The sequence below is a fragment of the Eublepharis macularius genome, chromosome 1 (genome assembly GCF_028583425.1).
Source record: "Eublepharis macularius isolate TG4126 chromosome 1, MPM_Emac_v1.0, whole genome shotgun sequence".
Lineage (NCBI taxonomy): Eukaryota > Metazoa > Chordata > Lepidosauria > Squamata > Eublepharidae > Eublepharis > Eublepharis macularius.
Window position 1 is genome coordinate 197,472,778 of NC_072790.1, and position 20,403 is coordinate 197,493,180.

Genomic DNA, 20,403 nt, shown 5'->3' on the forward strand with positions numbered 1-20,403 from the left:
TGGAACTCCACCTGCGCCATGCTTGAGCGCTTGGTGGAGCAGAAGGCCGCACTCCACGCGTGGCTCTCCGAGAACCGCAGTGCGAGTCAGGTGGGTGAGTTCAGCCGGGAGGATTGGCTCACCATCACCCAGACAGTGGAGGTCCTGAAGCCCTTCAAGGACTTCACTGTGGTGGTCTCGTCAGACACGGCGACCCTCGGTCTGGTCATTCCCCTGGTGCACACGCTCCAGAGAAATCTGGCCACCCTTGCAGACCGGGTCGCGCCCCGTGCTGACCTTGTTCCAGCGGTGCGCGCATTAGTGAGAAGGCTGCAGCAGGGCATAGCTGCCAGGCTAACTCCTCTCACTAAGGAAGAGTCATACATGTTGGCGACCATGTGTGACCCGCGCATAAAGGGCACTTTCGCCGAGCGGGACGGGAACCTCACCCAAGCCAGAGACGGGCTCTGCTCTTGGGTAGGCGCAGGCAGGCCAAGAGGGGACGCCTGTCGACAGGGGGGACGCAAGAGGGGCCCTGCCGTGCGGGTCCCTCTGACGCCCCCTCTGCGCAGGCCCCCCCCGAGGCCACCACCGGAGTGCCGATGGAGATGGAGATGCTCCGGTGGGCCCTCGTCCCCTCTGGGGTCGTGAGGACCGTGAGAGAGGATCCGGCGGAGGCGATGGTCAGGGACTACCTCGCGGAGCCCTGAGAGTCGCTCTCCACCGATCCGCTCAGCTACTGGGCCAGGAAGGAGTCGGTCTGGCCGGACCTCTCCCTCGAGGCGCAGCGGCTGCTCTCATGCCCTCCGACGAGCGTGGAGAGCGAGCGCGTCTTTTCACATGCGGGCGACATTGTCGGCCCACATCGCACTCGCCTTCTCCCATGGAGAGTCGAGCAGTTGACCTTCCTGAAGGTCAACTCTCACCTCTTCGATTTCTCAGGACTGGACTTCCAGAGTGACTGAGGTGAGCCCAACTTGTGGCCTGCATCCTCTGTGAGTCCAATCCTTTGGAATCGTGCTCTCCCCTGTATAAAACCCTGTATATACAGTTAAAACCGGCCAGTAGAGGGAGGGTGGTTAGGAACCAGTGGCAAAGGGAAAACACCCAGCAATTTGAAAGCCCCCCCCCCAGGGTATTCAAAACATCTCGCATCACTGAGACAGACCCTGTGGGACCAAATTTATTATGAAAAATAATGCCCCAGAAACATGGATTGCTACTGGAGGGAGAAACAGGTTAGATAGGGATTGCTTAGGTGTTTTTATCAGATGAAATCCTTGTAAAAAAAATTGAAGAAGAATTGTTGTCCTGTTTTTTGAAAGTTGATGTTCTGTTCATGTAAAAAAAAGAAAAAAAAAACCCAAAAATGTTGTGATTATGTTTTTTAAAAGTTGATTGAATGTTCATGTTTAAAAAAAACAAAAACAAAAAAAATTGTTGATGTTAATGTTGGGTTTGCATGGTTGGGGGATGCGGGAAGAGTGGTGGATGGGCACCGGCCAATGATGATCTCTCGCAGATGTTCCCAGGTAAATTCTGAGGCTGGTGTGGGGGTGGGGGGAGACCTCTGCAGAACTGCTCCAGAAATACCATTGTCCAGTGCCTTCGAAGTGCCCAGTTCAGCTTTGTGTGTCTGAACTGAAAGCACAGCCACAGGAAATGACATAGGTTCTGCTGGACCCTGTTGCAGTGGTTGCCCCCCATTAAGTCGTTTTATGGAGGGAGAGTTGTATTAGGCTGGTAGTTATTATGATCATCTTGTCTAGTGTGGGCTTCTGTTTCCATGCCCTGTTGTGCCCGCTTACTATGTAACCTGTGGAAATGTTCAAAACTTTACAGTTTGTCCATTTCAAAAGAAAAATTGTTTTTAAGATTCTCTGATGTGTAGTTAATTGTGTTGTGTTGTGCTGTGAGGGACAATAAGTGTAATATGTTGTGATTTGTTGACCACTTGTAATTTGAAAATGATAAAATAAAGTTTTTTTTAAACTTAATCATTGTGTGTCTGTGTTCCCTTCTTTGATGGGAGGTTGGTTCCCAGCATAGGGAACAATGGGGCAGGCTGGCCAGCCTGTTCCTGGGGTACTGGGTGTGGGGCAGGGCAGCTGAGGGTGGTTTTGGTTCTGAGAGGGGCTGAGTGGAGGATTTGGGTCTGTGTGTGGCAGCTGGGGTGGGGGAACTGGGTTTGTGTGGGGCTGTAAGGAGTGGACTATGGGGGATGAGAGCACTGGTCGTCCTTTGTGCCCAAGTAGGCTCCTGCTACTGTCCTGGTGTGGGCTTCCATGCCTCTATCAGTTGCTGGCCCTCCTTTGCCATCTTTTTCAGAAATTTTCCTAGGGCTGCCAAACTCCAGGTTGGGCTTGAGTTCAGGTTAGAGAGAGTAGTTCCCTACAGAGAAACTGGCTGCTTCCAAGGGCAATCTCTTTAGAGGGCAAATGTGGACCATGGATTCTGGGGGAGATCCCTACTCAGATTTCCCTTTCCACAAGTCCCACCCCCAAATTGCCAGTAACTTCCAAGGCCAGAGTTTGCCACCCCAGAGAGATCCCGTTCCCACCCTCTTAGCCTTGGCATGAAAGTTGTAGCCCCCATGGAACACTTCCAGGTTCCTGATTCCAAGCCCAATGACACCAATGTAAGACAATCCAGACCTCCATCAAAAATGGATTTTAAGTAGCAGTGGGACTGGGCTGCATTTCAGTCATTCACATATCTGGTTGTGTTCCCAAACATTTAGCTTATGTTTTTTTAAATCAGCGTATGGCACTTAAAGACACTTTTAAATGGTTTTAAAAACATATTTTTATTATGAAGTATTTAAGGTGGCATTGCTCAAGGGCAGGCCTTTTGGCCAAATGAGCAGTATCAGTACAGTAAAATTTAGACAAAGCTCATAGGAAGAAAACGCATTCATACTGTCAAGTGGGAAGAAAGTTTTAATTTACATGTACCATGGACTCCGAAAAAGACATGTAAGTGGCCTCCAGACCAAATCAGGCCTGCTTTCTCCCTTGAAGATATCAGTTGATGATAGTGCTTACTGATTAATGTCACATCATGAGAAGACAAGGTTCACTAGAAAAGACAATAATGCTGGGAAAAATTGAAGGCAGTAGGGAAAAGAAGAATACCCTAGATGTGGTAAATTGACTTCGGTTTGCAATACATGGACAAGGCTTTTGGGATATTTTGGAGCTCAATAATTCTAAAGTACACCACAAGTGATTTGAATGCATAAAACATACAGACACATACACATAAAATGTATATACCCCCTCCCCACCAAATTAAAGGTTTATCTTATGCCCCGGTTTTCTCCCCCATGGGAACCTAGAGTGGTTTACACATTGCTGTTCTCCCTTGATTTGTTTCACCCTCATCACAACCAGGCTAACAATAGACAGCTGCTCCATGCCTCACATTGGAGTGACTACATCCACCGATGGCCTTCTTAGTTGTTGGAGGGGGTGGAGGGGGGGGGAGGAAGGAAACAACGCACTCCTGCCCACTCTATCTGGGGCCTAGGTGACCAAATTGCTTGGCCTTGGCAAGGAGCCAGTGGTGGGGCGGCACTGGTTCTGGGGCCCCGTCCAGAACATTTGTCCAGGGCCCCAAAATCACCTAGACTGCCTCTGGAAAACACAACACAATTGTTTACTTAGGCTGAGCCAAGAACATCCATCAAGCCTACAAGGCACAGAATCAGAGTCTGCCAGATTCTAGACCAACTCTCTAGCCATTGCACTACAGTGGATATCTAAAAATTGTTCATACCCCCACCAGCAACTTGAACATTTTTCTCCAAAAGGCACACAACTTGGCTGGGTCTCAAAAAGGAGTATGATGCATGGGCCTGTCAATGCATACTGGTACTAAGGCTCTGGCCGGGGGGAGGGGGGCATTGTGCCAATGCCACCCTGGCTTTGGAAGGGGACAGTAAAATAGAAGAAATAATCTAGGTTCAGTGCCTCCCCCCCTTCTCTGTCTCTCTCTCTCTCTATAATGTGTGTGAAAACATTACTGACAGACTATACCATCACTGAAGCCTACAGGATACTTAGGGTCTGTTCACACACGCATGATCATTTCATGGCAATGCTCTGGCATGATGATGTCGGTTCTAGGAAGTGATGTGATCATCACACAAGGCTGGGGAGCACGCACAATTCACAGCAGGCAGATTTGGGCCACAAGTGATCCTGCTTTGGCCTGTAGGGCCCAAATCAGCCCACTGCAAAGCACAGGAATACTCTCAGGGCAGCCAGATGACATCAGTGACATCACGGCAGCAGCCCCAGGAGCGTACCTTGAAGGCTCATTCCCTGACTTTCCCCCTTCCAGCCAGGTAAGCAGTGACAGGGGGTGATAGGTGAGAGTGGGGGATCCCCCACCAAGGGGAAACGGATCCCTAATTGTGTCTGAGGTTGTGGAAATCAAATGGGTCATTACCTCCATATTGCTTCTGTCTTTGAGGGACTTACATGCACATTATATTTAACTCCAGATTTCTTGATTGTCAAGGAATGCATGTGGTGGGGGGTGGTAGGAAGGGTGGGAGAAGGGCCCCTGAGGGTAAGGGTGGCATTTGGCATGCAAAATGCCACCCCTGGCAAGACAAGCCTCCCCCAGCTGTCAGTGGTAGAGATGAGAGCAGAGCACCTACTTGGGGAGGCCATGAAATGCCCCCCCCAAGTGGGAGCAGGCTGAGCCTTGGTGGGGGGGTGGGAGGAAGGGTGGGAGAAGGGCCCCAGAGGGTTGGGGGGGGATTTTGTTGCAGTGGTTCCCCCCCCCCATTAAGTCATGTTATGGAGGGAGAGTTGTATTAGGCTGGTAGTTATTATGATCATCTTGTCTAGTGTGGGCTTCTGTTTCCATGCCCTGTTGTGCCCGCTCACTATGTAACCTGTGGAAATGTTCAAAACTTTACAGATTGTCCATTTCAAAAGAAAAATTGTTTTTAAGATTCTCTGATGTGTAGTTAATTGTGTTGTGTTGTGCTGTGAGGGACAATAAGTGTAATATGTTGTGATTTGTTGACCACTTGTAATTTGAAAATGATAAAATAAAGGTTTTTTAAACTTAATCATTGTGTGTCTGTGTTCCCTTCTTTGATGGGAGGTTGGTTCCCAGCATAGGGAACAATGGGGCAGGCTGGCCAGCCTTCTCTGCAGGTGGTGGGGGGGTCAGGGGGGTGGTTGTCTGTGTGCCAGGGCAGGTGCTCTTTCCCAGGGACGATTTGGCACTGCCACCATTGTGGCACCCTTGTCTCTGCGGAATTGCCCTGGGAAAGAGAGTTTAGGGGTTCCCAAAAGGGGAGGGCAGGCCAGCCTGTTCCTGGGGTTATGGTGGGTGTGGGGCAGGTGGGGGGTTTATTTGGGTCTGTGAGGGGCTACTGGGGGGATTTGGGTCTGTGTGTGGCAGCTGGGGGGGAATTGGGTTTGTGTGGGGCTGTGAGGGGTGGACTTTGGGGGCTGAGGGGACCTACTTGGGGAGGCCATGAAATGGCCCCCCCAAGTGGGAGCAGGCTGAGCCTTGGTGGGGGGTGGGAGGAGGGGTGGGAGAAGGGCCCCTGAGGGCTGGGGGGCATTTTGCATGCAAAATGCCACCCCTGGCAAGACAAGCCGTGGAGAACAGAGCACCTACTTGGGGAGGCCATGAAATGCCCCCCCAAGTGGGAGCAGGCTGAGCCTTGGTGGGGGGTGGGAGGAGGGGTGGGAGAAGGGCCCCTGAGGGTAAGGGGGCATTTTGCATGCAAAATGCCACCCCTGGCAAAGGAAGCCTGTCTCTTCATTTTTTCCCCATAGGAAATAATGAAGAAAGATTAGCAGCAGCATGCTAACAATATGCTGCTCCTTCGCTTTCTTATGGGAGGATGGGGGGACCTGCTTTGGGGGGCCATAACATGGCCCCCCAAAGTCCAATCTGTACGAAACTTGGGTGGTTGTTAGAGAAGAGTTAGAGGAAGGTCCCCACCAATTTTGGGCTTATTCGGTGGGAAAATGCCTCCTCCAGGCGTCCTGGAAGACGGAGGCATTTTCCCATAGAAAAAAGCCGAAACAATGCCGAAACAATGCCGAAAGAATCCCGAATGCCGAAAACCGAAAGAGATTCTTGTTTCTGCTTTCGGCTTTAACGGTAGAGAATCTTGTTTCGGGTAATCCCGAAACAAGAAAGCCGAAAGTTTTTTCCTTGCACACCCCTATTCTGGACACATTTTTGCTAATTTTTCCAGTGTCACATACCACCTGTAGAACATTTTCTATAGGTTTTCTTTAAATGTGGCTGATTTTGTATTTTAATATTTGTCTTCCATATCTGTAGCCATTGTTCTAGATCTATACTATACCCCAGGTTTTGCTCCCAATTTACCATGTAGTCTTTTACTCTTTCATCTTCTATTTTCAATTGTTTTATATAAGAGTAAAGTTTTTAAATTAATTTTTCATTTGTTTCCAATAACAATTTGTCAAAGGGACACTCTTCCATGTGATTTGTTTTTGGCAAATCTGGACTCAATTTGCGCTCTTAACCACCAGCCTATATTCATATCCTGTTCTTTCAATTCTCAATGAAGAATCTTTTGATGAAGAACTAGAAATCTTAGAAAGTGAAGTAAAAGCTGCCCTCAAAGCAATTGAGAGAAACAAAGCACCTGGGGTAGATGGAATACCAATAGAGCTATTTCAAGCTACAGAAATGGAGTCCATGAAAATCTTAACAAGAATCTGCCAACAAATATGGAAAACAAAACAATAGTCCACAGACTGGAAACACTCAGCCTACATTCTAATTCCCAAAAAAGGGGATGCCAAAGAGTGCAGCAACTATTGGACTATTGCGCTAATTTCCCATGTAGGCAAAGTGATGCTCAAAATTCTACAGCAAAGAATCTTACCATATATGGAACAAGAAATACCAAATGTTCAAGAAGGATTGAGAAAAGGAAGAGGCACTAGAGGCATTGCAAATTTATGATGGTTAATGGAACATACTAGGAAATTTTGGAAGAAAATCAGCCTATATTTTATAGATTACAGCAAAGCCTTTGACTGTGTGGATCATGGAAAGCTATGGGGTGTGTTAAAATAAATGGGGGTGCCACAACATCTGATTGTTTTGATGTGCAACCTGTATTCTGGAGAAGAGGCTGCTGTAAGGGCAGAATATGGGGAAACAGAATGGTTTCAAGTTGATAAAAGTGTCTGACAAGGATGCATATTATCTCCCTATTTGTTCAACCACTATGCAGAGCATATGATAAGCAAAACTGGATTAGATCTAGAAGGTGGAGTGAAAATTGGTGGAAGGAACATTAACAGTTTGAGTTATGCAGATGACACCATGTTACTGGCAGAAAATACTGGCAGACTTGAAATGACTACTGATGAAAGTTAAAAGAGAAAAAGCCAAAGCAGGATTTCACCTGAACATCAAGAAGACAAAAGTAATGATGACTACTGAGGAATTACACCGTTTTAAGCTTGACAATGAGGAAATTGAAATTGTTCAAGATTTTCTGTTCCTTTGATCAATCATCAACCAAAAAGGAGACATTCATAATTATTAAATTCTTTTCCAGACCCTTCAGTAGGAAAGCTTGAGCCAGATGACCACATTCCTTAAGAGGTAATACCTCTAAATCAGATCTGCATGAGCGCAGTAGTGTTAAGCCTGCTTTATATCGTCCATACAAATTCAATTTGTAGGCTAAAAGGGAAAATGTTATATAGCCTTCTAGATTAATCTCACACTGAGCCCAAGTTTCCTATAATAGTATTATATCAACCGCCTTAAGAAACCATCTAAATTCTGGGTCAAGGCACTTATTCTTCCATCTGGCAATGTTCCATGACAAGATCTTGATGTTTGAGAATGGAAGGTCCTCTATCAGTCAATCTGACTCTGTTAGATGTTCCAGGGATTTATTTATATAGAAGAAGACGCAGCCATTCCTTGTAGGCTTGTGAGTAGGATTGACTACTGCCTCATGTTCGCGGTTGTGGTTCTGATCGACCACCAACCTGGCACCATCGTTGTTAATAGAATTTGCCTGATCTTCCATCGCCTCTTCCCCTCCACTGGAAGGATTTTGAATGGGTAGAGGGTCAATAAATGTGGTATGGGCCGCTTCAGATCCTTCTTCAAGCATGACATTTAGAGGGGCTGGGTGTGCTGTCTTCTCAGACCTGCTTTGATCAATTTAGTCTTCAGAAGCTCTAGCCTGCTTATGATCCACTGTTGTTCCTGATCAGGTAATGTTACAAATGCTTCGTGGATGTTTTCTTCCACATCTCCCCCATCCAACAGCATTTCCGAAAGAGAAGGGGCTTGGTTATTTACATGTACAATCCTACATCCATGTTCCCTGTCACTGGAACTGGCACTGATCTCATCTTCCTTTGGGAATTTGTTCACTCTCCTATAATGCCTGAGACATTTCCCATCATCTACTCCTTCCTGCTTTGAGAGAAATGGAACCAATAATGTGTTCATAAAAATGCGAATAGGGAAAATTCCCTTTGTCATTAAATATCTTTTGTTTTGTAGTAAAATTGAAGGTATTTCTGGGCCGTTAAAAGACAGTAAAACTCTTGATGCTTGATTCACACTGCCCAGCATTTCTAATTCTTTTAGATCCACCACTCTCACCAGATCACCCACAAAAGCTTTTAAATGTTTCTTGACTGCTGTTTTAGAATTCCAAAAAGGAATACATCCTTTGTATTTACAGATAGTCAGACTGACCTTAGATGGTTGTAACACTAGGTTGTAATCCCCTCTGTTGTTACTAGCCACCACACAAGAAGGATCCATTAGACCTTTGTGTGTCTTATTGCCTTCTGTAGGATGTGCAGTCTGAGATGGCATCAAATGCTCTGACTCAAGTTTTCTGTTTACTTCTCTCCCACTTCCCTCTATGTTCATTATCATATTGCTTATCTTGTCCATTTTCTGGAGCAACACTTGTAGTTGTTTGCAAATATAATCAACAGTTTTTGCAGTCAGATGTAAGACTTGAGTTCTGAGCTGGTTGTGCTGAATTGGCAAAAAGGAGACAGCAGCCATGAAATCAGAAGAAGATTTGAGTCTTGGAAGAGCAGCTAAGAGGGAACTAGAAAATATCTTTAAAGATAAAGGCCATTTTCACATACCTGTAAACCTCTGGAAAATTGTGCAAAACTCACAGTATGACAGCATCTTCACAGCACAATTTCCCTTCATGGCATGATTTTTGATGTCATTGTGCTATTAAACGGGATCACGACAGGAAATTGCACTATGAAGACGCCATCATGCCGTGAGTTCTGCACGATTTTCCGGAGGGTTACAGGTGTGTGAAAATGGCCAAAGATGTCTCTCTGAAGACCAAGAGCAAAATAATCCAAACTATGGTATTCTAAATTATTATGTATGGATGTGAAAGTTGAACAATGAAGAAAGCTGATAGGAAAAAAATTGATTCATTTGTAATGTGGTGCTGGAGGAGAGTTTTGTGGATACCACTGATGGCCAAAAAGACAAATAAATGGGTTCTAGATCAAACCAAGCCTGAATTCTTCCTAGAAGCTAAAATGACAAAACTGAGGCTATCGTACTTTGGTCATATCATGAGAAGACAAGACTCTCTGGAAAAGTCAGTATTGCTAGGAAAAGTGGAATGCAGTAGGAAAAGAGAAAGACCTAAAACATGATGGCTTGACTTAATAAAAGAAGCTGTGTCCTCCAGTTTGCAAGATCTGAGCAAGTCTGTTAATGATAGGATGTTTTGGAGGTTTTTCATTCTTATGATTGCCATAGGTTGGAGGCGACTTGATGGCAAATAACACACACACATGCAAAACTAAATTATTCAGGCAGGTTCTTAACTCAAGCAATAGAGCTGTGCTGCAAGGAAATGGTTCAGAAAGACAGAGACTTTAGATTATACTACTGGGGGCTGTCTATTGATGTAGATATGCTCCTACTGGGTAGTTTCTACATCGTTTAATAGGTCATGCCAAATTATTTATGCTTTGCTTCAGCCGTGTTTATCTCTGTACTTCTGCATTGAAATGTATGCTTCTTTTCAAATGTTTGCAATGCATATCCTATTGTATTGTTTACTGAATATTGACTTACACTGTGAAATCCTCCTTGAGTCTCAGGGAGAAAGGCAGACTATAAATAATAGAAATAAATAAAAAATGATCACGGTACTGGTCACCTCTGAAGCTGCAGATGAAACCAGTGTCAAAGTGACAGGTACCGGGGACAAGAGCTGGCAATCCAAACATATAATATAGGCAACATCAAGATATATGTGCAAATGCTTAAATCCCGGTTTGAATTTAATTTAATTCAGAAGTAACTGAAATTATTCTATTTTGTTTCCACACATTGTAATACAGTTTCCAGAGAGATATCCATTTTGACTGCTAATTGATTAAACTTGGTTTTAGATGCACATGGGCAATTCCTGTTGTGTACCAATTAAGAGAATGCCATATGCAAAAATGCACCACTGTTATAAATGTGTCCCATATGTCATGTCATGTCTCATGCAGTGTTCATTTACTCAATAAATTGCAATCAGCTATAGTATCATTCTATATATAAATATGAGCTCAGCTCACAATAAAAAAGGACCAGGTAGAGAGTCTGCAGAGACCAAAATTGCCTGTAGCAGCAACATTAGAATAATCTTTTAAGAGTTCTAGGACTACAATGCAAAAATAGATACTAATATTTCCAAACTAGGTTTGTACATTAAGAGATGGATAAGAAATGAAGTCAGTCTTCTTATACATGAATGAAACCATCAAAGTGATTTAAGTGTTTCCTTACTTGACCTTAAAAAGGACTTCAAATTGCAGTAAAGCATGCATTGTTCATGCAAAACAGATGAACCTTTTCTGGGCATTGGTTAAAACTACTTATTTAGTATCCACCTCAGGCAGATTAAAGATCACTTAAGGTTTACAGAGCCAAAGGCTAATAACAATGTTGATCCATGTTGGGCAGGAGGGCAGCCATTGAATTTTCTAGGTCAGCCTGCAGCATTTTGGAGAATATACATTTTTTCCTAAACTAAACTAATGTTTAGTTTAGAAAAACTAAACTAATGTTTTATCTCATTCTTCTGTCTGTCTTTACTGTAGACAAATGGAAATATTGCTTTGGAGAGCCAAGTAGAGGTCAAATATATGATATATAGATCTTGAAAATTTCCCCCTCAATATTTGCATTTAGCCACGAAATTAAAGTCCTAGTTAGTTTAAATCCTATTCAATGGGTACAGTTTCAAATATTCTGATTCATAAATTTCATAGCACCATAATTTTCTTAAAGCCAACTTTCTCCTACTATGATTGCCCTGTAACTTTCAGAATGTGATGAATAAAAAGTAACTGCACAACTGGGTCTTGCAGTGGATCAAAATATCCTAAACAAAATAGGGGATCCCCATCTATTACAATGATGAAGTGCAGGATGGTGGCATTTGCAACAAAAAAAGGTAAGCAGGACAGCAGTCCATTCCTCCAACACACCAAATTATGTTAGCAGTGCATCCTTACGAGTACAACTTATAGAATCTAAGTAGACTGGTAGGTATCATAGGCAGGAAGTAATGAAGAAATCTTGAGTAGTCTCTCTGTGCATTTTCTTGTGTTCTGGAACCACACTTAATTGTAGTGCCACATTACTTAGTTCAGGATTGGATCCCAACAATAGGCTTTCATCCACATGGTATAATCTCTTCCAATGAAGTTATCATTTTCTTGGAAAATGTAAACCTGCAAATGCTTTTTCTTGTAGGCGATTCCCAAGGTACACAATGAGGGCAGAAAGTCAAGGCCAAGCAACCTCCAGTCACAGCTCATCCAAATAGAGCAGAAAATTTCCACACCCTGGCCTAAAGCTTCATGTGTTTTCCATTGTAAACATGGGGCTCCTGTTCAAGCGAGCTGTTCACTTAAAGGAATAAGAAAACAGCAAATGTGCAATGGTGAGTGCATGTGAGCTATGCCACTAGTGATGAGAGTTACAGCTAGACATGGGCACGAACCCAAAAAATTTAATGAACCAGTGGTTCGTGGTTCAGTGCCAACAACGAACCTGAACCAGCGAACTGAAACGAACTTTTCCCGCTGATGAACCAGTTCGAGGTTCGTGGGTGTCAGAATGGCCCCCGTTGGACTTAGAGAGCCCATATTCACAGGGAATGTTTAGCAGGCTCTCCTCCAGCCAGCAACCAAGTTTGGTCAAGATTGCAATAGGGATCTTGGAGTTATACCCTCTCCAATCCAAGGCCCCCAGAAAACTCCCATTCGATACAATTAGAGCCACCAGTTGATGTTGGCCCAGTGTACAAGGGGTTGGCTGTCAGAACTGCCTATCAGGGTTTGCAGGGATGAGATTGGAGTGCCCATAGCTACAGAACACCCCCTCCCTCCCCCCAGGTGTCTTCTCCCACGTAACCAATTGTAACCAATTTGCAGCTCCATGGTTGGAAGGAAGACCTGCCGATCAAGGTAAGCTGGGCTTCAATTCGGGTTTCCAGAGTGACAGAAGGAGTGCAGACAGAGTTCAGGCATTCCCCCAGCTCCGTTTCCAAGGGAATTGATTGATGGTGCCTGACTGTCTGCCTTCACGAACCGCGGGCAAACGCAACGAACCAGGCCATGGACCCTCATGAACTGCCAGTTTGTGGATGGAAGATTGGGCGGTTTGTGGGGTTTTTTGGTTCATAATACGGTTCATGCCCATGTCTAGTTACAGCCACAGAAGCTCATTTGCTCATTGGAGCTATGGAAGAAATCAGTGAATTAAATCACTGGTTTTCACACAAAACATTGTTTAGTGTCTTTGTGGAGTGTGGAGTGTGTATGTGTGCACACACATGCTTGCATGCCTTAACATGGAGGAAAAGAAACCTCAATGATTTTTAATATAATTTTGTATTCATATATACACAATATAGAGGGGGAAACCTTCATAATACAAATTTCAAAGGGGAGGGGGGAAATTGCCAAAAATATGATGTGTCCTTTGCATCATCTATCACGTTTTTCTTGTTAGACAGCACAGCAATTAAGCACATAATCATAATTCATATTCTTTCTTTCGCAATTATCGTTTTGACTGCTAAGATAAAGTTCAAGATCATATTTATATTTTGCTCATTCTCTTGATGATTGAAAAACATGTTTTAAAAAGTTGCATCTAGATTTCTGAATTTAAAATTGCCTGTATTGGCATTAATGTATTGCACCTTTACTCAAAATTAAGTGTTGCTATATGCAAAGAATATGCCAGGATTTGTAAACTCTGAAAATAAATTGTTGGACGTTCCTTTTTTTAATCTGAGTGTTATAGTTCAAAAGTAAGTATGCTATAGGCTGAAAATAATATATTTTTTCCTAATTTCATGTAAAAGTTCTTACAAGTTTGTAGCTTTTAAATGAAAAGATTCATGAGATTAAACCTTTGAAATAAAGTTGAAACCTAAACTGAGCAAACAGGAGAAGGCAGGCAGGACTGTGGGATTCATCTATCTGAGAGAGAGAGAGAGAGAGAGAGAGAGAGAGAGAGCCCTCCAGCTGAAAATTGCATAATTATGTTTCTTTTACCTAAGGCAAGTTCTGCCAGTGAACCATCATCAAAGGTATGCATTTAAGTAGGAAACCAGCATTTCTGGCTGGAAAGAAAGGCAGCATTATCTTGAGCTTGTTTACTTTAAGCTGCCCCAGTGAAGTTTTAGCACGAACATTAGAGTTTGTCTTCTGCATGTTAGAGAAGGAAAATGAGAAGAGGGTGGAGGGGAAGAGATGAAGTCCATATGCCAGCTATGGAGTGAATATGTATATCTTCATGATTAGCTTAGAAGTTTTAACATATATCATTGAGCAATGTTGAAATATATTATCTCTGGGCCAATAAATCTGTACATTTTTTGCTTGGATGGAAATTAACCTCCCTTTTTTAGAATACCAAGTCATTTTAACAGCAGAGCATGAGGCTCAGCTATCACTGTGGGATACTTTGCTTGGCACAAGAGTGTACGCCAGAGACATTGAGTTGACACAAACATCACCTACAGCAAAATCTGAGGCACATGTGGGATACTCCTACATACTCAGTATGTAAGGAATTTCACTTAGGAAAAAAAACCTAGCAGAATTTATCAAAGTGGTTTCATGCATTCCTCCATCGCAACTGAAGTCTACCTCAGACAAAATCTAACACAAATTGGAAGGTTTTTCCTTTAGTAATATATAGGTAGGAATTTTGAGGTGGTTAAGGTACCCAGTAATTTGTCCGTTGATGATAAACATCCAATAATCTACAGTTCTTCCATAATATTTTCCTTTTAAAGGTAAGAGGATTTCTAGTGAATTAAGACTTAACTTACAAATTTTAGAGAGTATGAACAACTGATAAAAATTTTCTATACATTATGCATGTGCATTGTGTGTGTGTGTTTGTACAGAGCCAGTTACAAGTTTGGAAGCCCTCAGTAAAACTGGCAAGCAGAAATTCTCCCAGGCCTTGCTATGAAACAGAGAAAGGGTAAAAAAGGGAAATTTCCTAGCCTATGAAATGGGATAAGATTTCTTCTATCTGCCTGAATTTTGGGAGAGAAGCTGTCTTGGATGATGGGGAATGTTTCCCATAGAAACCAACATAAATTAGAGGTGTGCATCCAGAAAACTCTGAAAGGAAAATCAATCTGAAAAAGGCCTTTCAGGTGGTTCTGTGGGTTCCAGTACAATTAACAGCATTCTGGAATTCTTTAGGATTACAAAAAATGCATACCATGAATTTCTGTGGGGTTTGGGTGTGTATGTGTGTCAGATTTTGGCCTTGCTTTTGTCTGTTTCCACAATCTTATTTTTCTTTGAATGAACTGATTTCTCCTTTCAATGGGACCTGGGGAGGGATCAAGAGAGCATTGCTAGCAGCAATCACAGGAATTCAGCCTTGGAGACAAGCTATAGAGAAGGCTACCACAAGGCAGAGTAATGATCGCATGATTTTACACCCACCCCCAATTTGCTTCTGTTCCTTGCATTGTGGCACAGGTCCCCCCCCCCTTTATTTCTGTGCGGGCCCAGGTGAGTGATTCACTGGTCTGTTTTTCTCTTTTGTCCATTTTTGTAGGAGGGGGTTTGTTATGTGGGCAGCCAAGCCTTTGTGGGATTCCAGGAAACAACTCACTGGCCTTCCCACCATTTTCTGGGTGCTAGAGCAGGGTCTGCATCCTCTGATGCTGGTGGGAGGGACAGTATTACCAGGAGGATGGACTGCAATGGGGTCCTGGAGTCACAGGAGGGAATGATAATGGCCAGGTATTTCTGGGCGGGGTTAGGTTCTTTCTTTCCTTTTAAACTTTAAACTAACATAGGAAGCACATCATGGAGACCAGGATGTAGGGGGGAAGGCACTTTCTTCAGGGATTCATAAAACTAGATACCTTTGTCCAATTCCTGTGAAACGGGGAGGGGGGTCTTTAGTGTAGAGGGAAGACTGTGCAGTAAAAAAATGGTTCCAGTAGCTTAAAGAAACCTGCCCCAGATCCCTGCAGCAAATAATGGTCCTGAAATAATTCCAGAATCTGTTTTTAAATATATAAATAACAGAATGAAAGCCTGGAACAGTAACAAGACACCCAGAAATTTGATGATGATGAAAAAATTTGGTACCCTGAATCCTGGATCCAAAATTCAAAAGGAATTTTAATATATTGTAAATGACACCAGAACATGATAATGATCATGATCATATATGACACAGAAGTCTTCATGTTACTGTCCAAACATTTTAATAAGAAAAATGAACCAAAATCCAAGTACAAGTTTTGCACATGCAAACTCACAGTGGTTCCTGCTGGAGAAGGAGACCCAACCGTTGCTATCGGTGAGTCTTGGGCACAACTAACTTTTGTTGGATTGTGTGACATTTATATTGTAGTCTTAAATGGTTAAAAAAACCCTCTCTGACCTTTTAGGAATATTGCATGGTTTGGGAAGAACAATTGTTGGGAGAAGACTGAGTTTTGAACTTCATCAATCTCTGTCCAGTAATGACAGAGATTGCCTTCTTCCATAGTAGCTTTGTAAAATAAATGCAATCTCATTCTTCGTTAGAAGCAGCAACCAGCACTGCTTTCAGAAATGAAGTTTTATTGCTTGTGTAACGGGCTTTGCTTTTGTTGGTAGACATGTTTTTAATGACGTTTCTTTTGAAAAACAACTTTTTAAAGAAGGGAAAAGGAGAAGCATGAAAAAAACAACATGAGGAAAGGTAGAACTTACAACGAATGTCTAAGAGCCTTGCTACAAGTGACATTTTACACATGAAGGATAAAGGATCATTTTCGCAAGTCTTTCTGGGAACTGAAGTTCCTCTCCCCCACCCCTTTTCCTTTTGTTCCTTCCCCTCGCTGCCTGAAGAGACAGAGAAAGCCTGTGGCAACAGCAACTTTTGCAAATCGTTCCTCCAGTCACAAGCCTGCTCTCAATGATCTTTGGGGCAGGCAGCTGCAACTTTCTCAGCTTTCTCCAGAGCATCCCCCCCCCCAGCAAGACAATTTGCAAAAGCTGATGTTGCCGTAGGCTCTCTCTGTCTCTTCAGGCAGTGAGGGGAAGGAACAGAAGGAAAAGGGGTGGGGGAGAGGAACTTCAGTTCCCAGAAAGACTTGCGAAAATGATCCTTTATCCTTCACGTGTAAAATGTCACTTGTAGCAAGGCTCTAAGAAAGCATCCTTGACAACTTGTTGCCTTTGAATGAACGACCTCTCCAGGGAAAGGGTGAAAGCAATATAGCTTGAATGATTTTCCACACTAGGGAAAAGGGAGTCGTCATGCTAGCAAAATGGTAGAAATATGGAGATCATAATGAAAAGCATCCTCTGACAAGAGTTATGTTTGATGACTGAGAAGCCTCTGATGGGAAATGGTAGAAACTGTATAGCTCGAGACATTTCAAAACTATTTTGAACAAAGTATAAGATAACACCAAACAATGATTTGGCCCACAGTATAAAAATACCAGAAAAGGGACTGCACAAAGTCAATTGTCTTGATCCAGCAGAAGTTCCATTCCCAGAAATGGTTTCATGATGCCTTGGTTCATATACACTACAGACCACCGCTCACTTTCTCGGTATGTTTCGTCAGTATCTTTGTGCCATAAAAGAAAGCCCTCTTGATATGACAGCTGTGCTTAAGGATGTATGTATGCATGTCTATTGATAGTATATAAATTACAAAAAATCAGACATGTAGCCAATCATTGTATCCTTTGGGCTTTGGGGCTATTATCATGAGAGTTGCCGAAGGAGGGAAAGGCCTAGCTTTTGTGAAATGTATTTTCCCATTGGAGATGGATTTTTTTTCGGAAACGACTAGATTAAGTGTTCCTTATCTCCTGCAGTCTAGTCTGTTCTTGTGTTTTTTTGAGGGAGGGGGGCAGCGCAGGATACTGGTCCTTAAGCAGAGGCTAAGAACATAAGAACATAAGAACATAAGCAAAGCCATGTTGGATCAGGCCAGTGGCCCATCCAGTCCAACATTCTGTCACACACAGTGGCTAGAAATCCAGTGCCATCTAAAGGACTGTCAGTGAGGCCAGGACACCAGAAGCCCTCCCACTTCCTTCCTTCCAGCACCAAGACAACAGAGCACCACCTCCCCACAAAGAGAATACCATCTATCTCCTGTGGCTAATAGCCACTGATGGACCTCTGCTCCATATATTTGTCCAGTCCCCTCTTGAAGCTGGCAATGCTTGTAGCTGCCACCACCTCCTGTGGCAACGAATTCCATGTGTTTATCACCCTTTGTGTAAAGTAGTATTTTCTTCTATCTGTTCTAACCCGACTGCTCAATAATTTCATAGAGTGCCCACGAGTTCTTGTTTTGTGAGAAAGGGAGAAAAACACATCTTTCTCGACCTTCTCTAACCCGTGCATTATCTTGTAAACCTCTATCATGTCTCCCCTCAGTCGTCTTTTCTCCAGGCTAAAGAGCCCCAAGCGCCTCAATCTTTCCTCATAGGGAAAGTGTTCCAACCCTTTAATCATTTTAGTTGCCCTTCTCTGTACTTTTTCCAGTGCTATGATATCTTTTTTAAGGTGTGGCGACCAGAACTGTACACAGTACTCCAAATGAGGCCTCACCATCGATTTATACAGAGGCATTATGATACCGGCTGATTTGTTTTCAATCCCTTTCCTAATAACCCCTAGCATAGCATTAGCTTTTTTTATGGCAGTCGCACACTGTGCTGACGTTTTTAGTGAGTTATCTATCATGACTCCAAGATCTCTCTCTTGGTCAGTCTCCGCCAGTTCAGACCCCATCAACTTGTATTTATATTTTGGATTTTTGGTTCCAATGTGCATTACTTTGCACTTGGCTACATTGAACCTCATTTGCCACATGGATGCCCACTCTTCTAGCCTCGACAGATCCCTTTGGAGTGCCTCACAATCCTCTCTGGCTTTCACCACCCTGAACAATTTCGTGTCATCTGCAAATTTAGCCACTTCACTGCTTAATCCCAATTCCAAATCATTAATAAACAAGTTAAAAAGCATTGGACCCAATACCGACCCCTGTGGCACCCCACTGCTCACCACCCTCCACTGTGAGAAGTGCCCGTTTATACTCACTCTCTGTTTCCTATTAATTAGCCAGTTTTCGATCCACAAGAGGACTTGGCCCTTTATCCCATAGCTACTGAGCTTACTTAGGAGCCTTTGATGAGGAACTTTGTCAAAAGCTTTCTGGAAGTCAAGATAAACAATATCTATCGGGTCTCCCTTGTCCACTTGTTTGTTCACTCCCTCAAAGAACTCTAACAGATTGGTGAGACAAGATCTTCCCTTACAGAACCCATGCTGAGTTTTCCTCATCAGCTTTTGCTTCATGTAGCAAATATGAGGTCTCAACATATAACGGGGCATTCAAAAGAAATCTGGATCACATGAGGTAGCAAAATCTTGTGATTATGCCATCTTGTGAAATAACATGAGAATTGGGTCAACTAGTCTACTTTGCAGAGAAACTTCAAAGTCAAGCATCTGAAACTGCCTTACAGTGAGTCAAATCAATGGTGCAGCTAACTCAGTATTAACCTTCTGACTGGCAGCAGCTCTTCAAGGTCTGATACAGAGAAAGGTCTTTCCTACCATCAGCTACCTACAGCTGATGATTCCAGGAACTGTTTCAGGAATCTCAACGTACAAACCATGTGAATTATCATCACTGAGCCACAGCTCTTTCTCACTGCTTTGAAATGTAACTGTTATAACTTCAAATATGTTGGTGCGGGGCAGCCTGTTGCATCCTCCTTGAGCTATCTCATTGCTGTTGGAGGGTGGAAAGGTAAGCAAGACCTCAGAACAGGGAGGGAAGAGGGTTGTATCACCTTGACCTGTACTCCTTTTTGCAACCTCAGGTCATAACTTGCTTCCTGCATTGCCTTTTGAACTCTTTATAAAATCCTTCTTATATAGGCTTGTAATATATAGGCCTCCCTCCCCATCCTAACTAGCTACTGGCCCTGTTGCTCTGCAAGTAGGATTGCCAGGATATATCTTCTGTAAGTGATGTCATCAAGCCGCCCACAAGTCCCAGAGCCATGAAGCAGGGGAATAAGCAGGATTCCAGCCTGGCTGGGTCAGAGGGAACACAGGTTTTCTCCTCTGCCAAGAGGCCCCAGGAGAGAAAGCATGAGAGCAGCGAGAGGATCTTCTCCACCTCCACCTTGTCCATGCCAAGTGCTTCCAGGCTGGAACTTCCATCTCGTACAGTCATCATGGGGAGGAGCACCCTGGAGACACAGGGAGGAGGCAGGGAGGCAGAGTGTGAGTCCCCGCCCTCCTCAAGGCTTGTGCTGATTCAATAGCTGTGCTGTCTGGAAGCAGGGAAAGTTGGAGGAAGCAGAGTCAGTACATGAACCTGAGTCCTGAGTAGACATGGGCATGAACCAAAAAAAATTAATGAAGCGGCGGTTCGTGGCTCGGTGCCAACGACAAACCCAAACCAGAGAACCGCAATGAACTTTTCCCATTGCCGAACCGGTTCGAGGTTCGTGGTTCATGGGCATCAGAATGGCTTCCATTGGAATTAGAAAGCCCATATTCCCAGGGAGTCTTTAACAAGCTCTCCTCCAGCCATTACCCAAGTTTGGTCAAGATTGCAATAGGGATCTTGGAGTTATACCCTCTGAAATCTGAGGCCCTCAGGAAACTCCTACTCAATACAATTAGAGCCACCAGTTGACATTGGCCCAGTGTACAAAATCCAAGCTCAATTAAACTCTCTTTGTCTCTCTCCCCAAAGGCTAGCAAGTAGCAAGCAACAGCTCTGTCACACTCCGCTGCTCGCTGAAAGTGAAACCCAGCCTGGGAGCCCAGTGCTTTTTATAAGCTG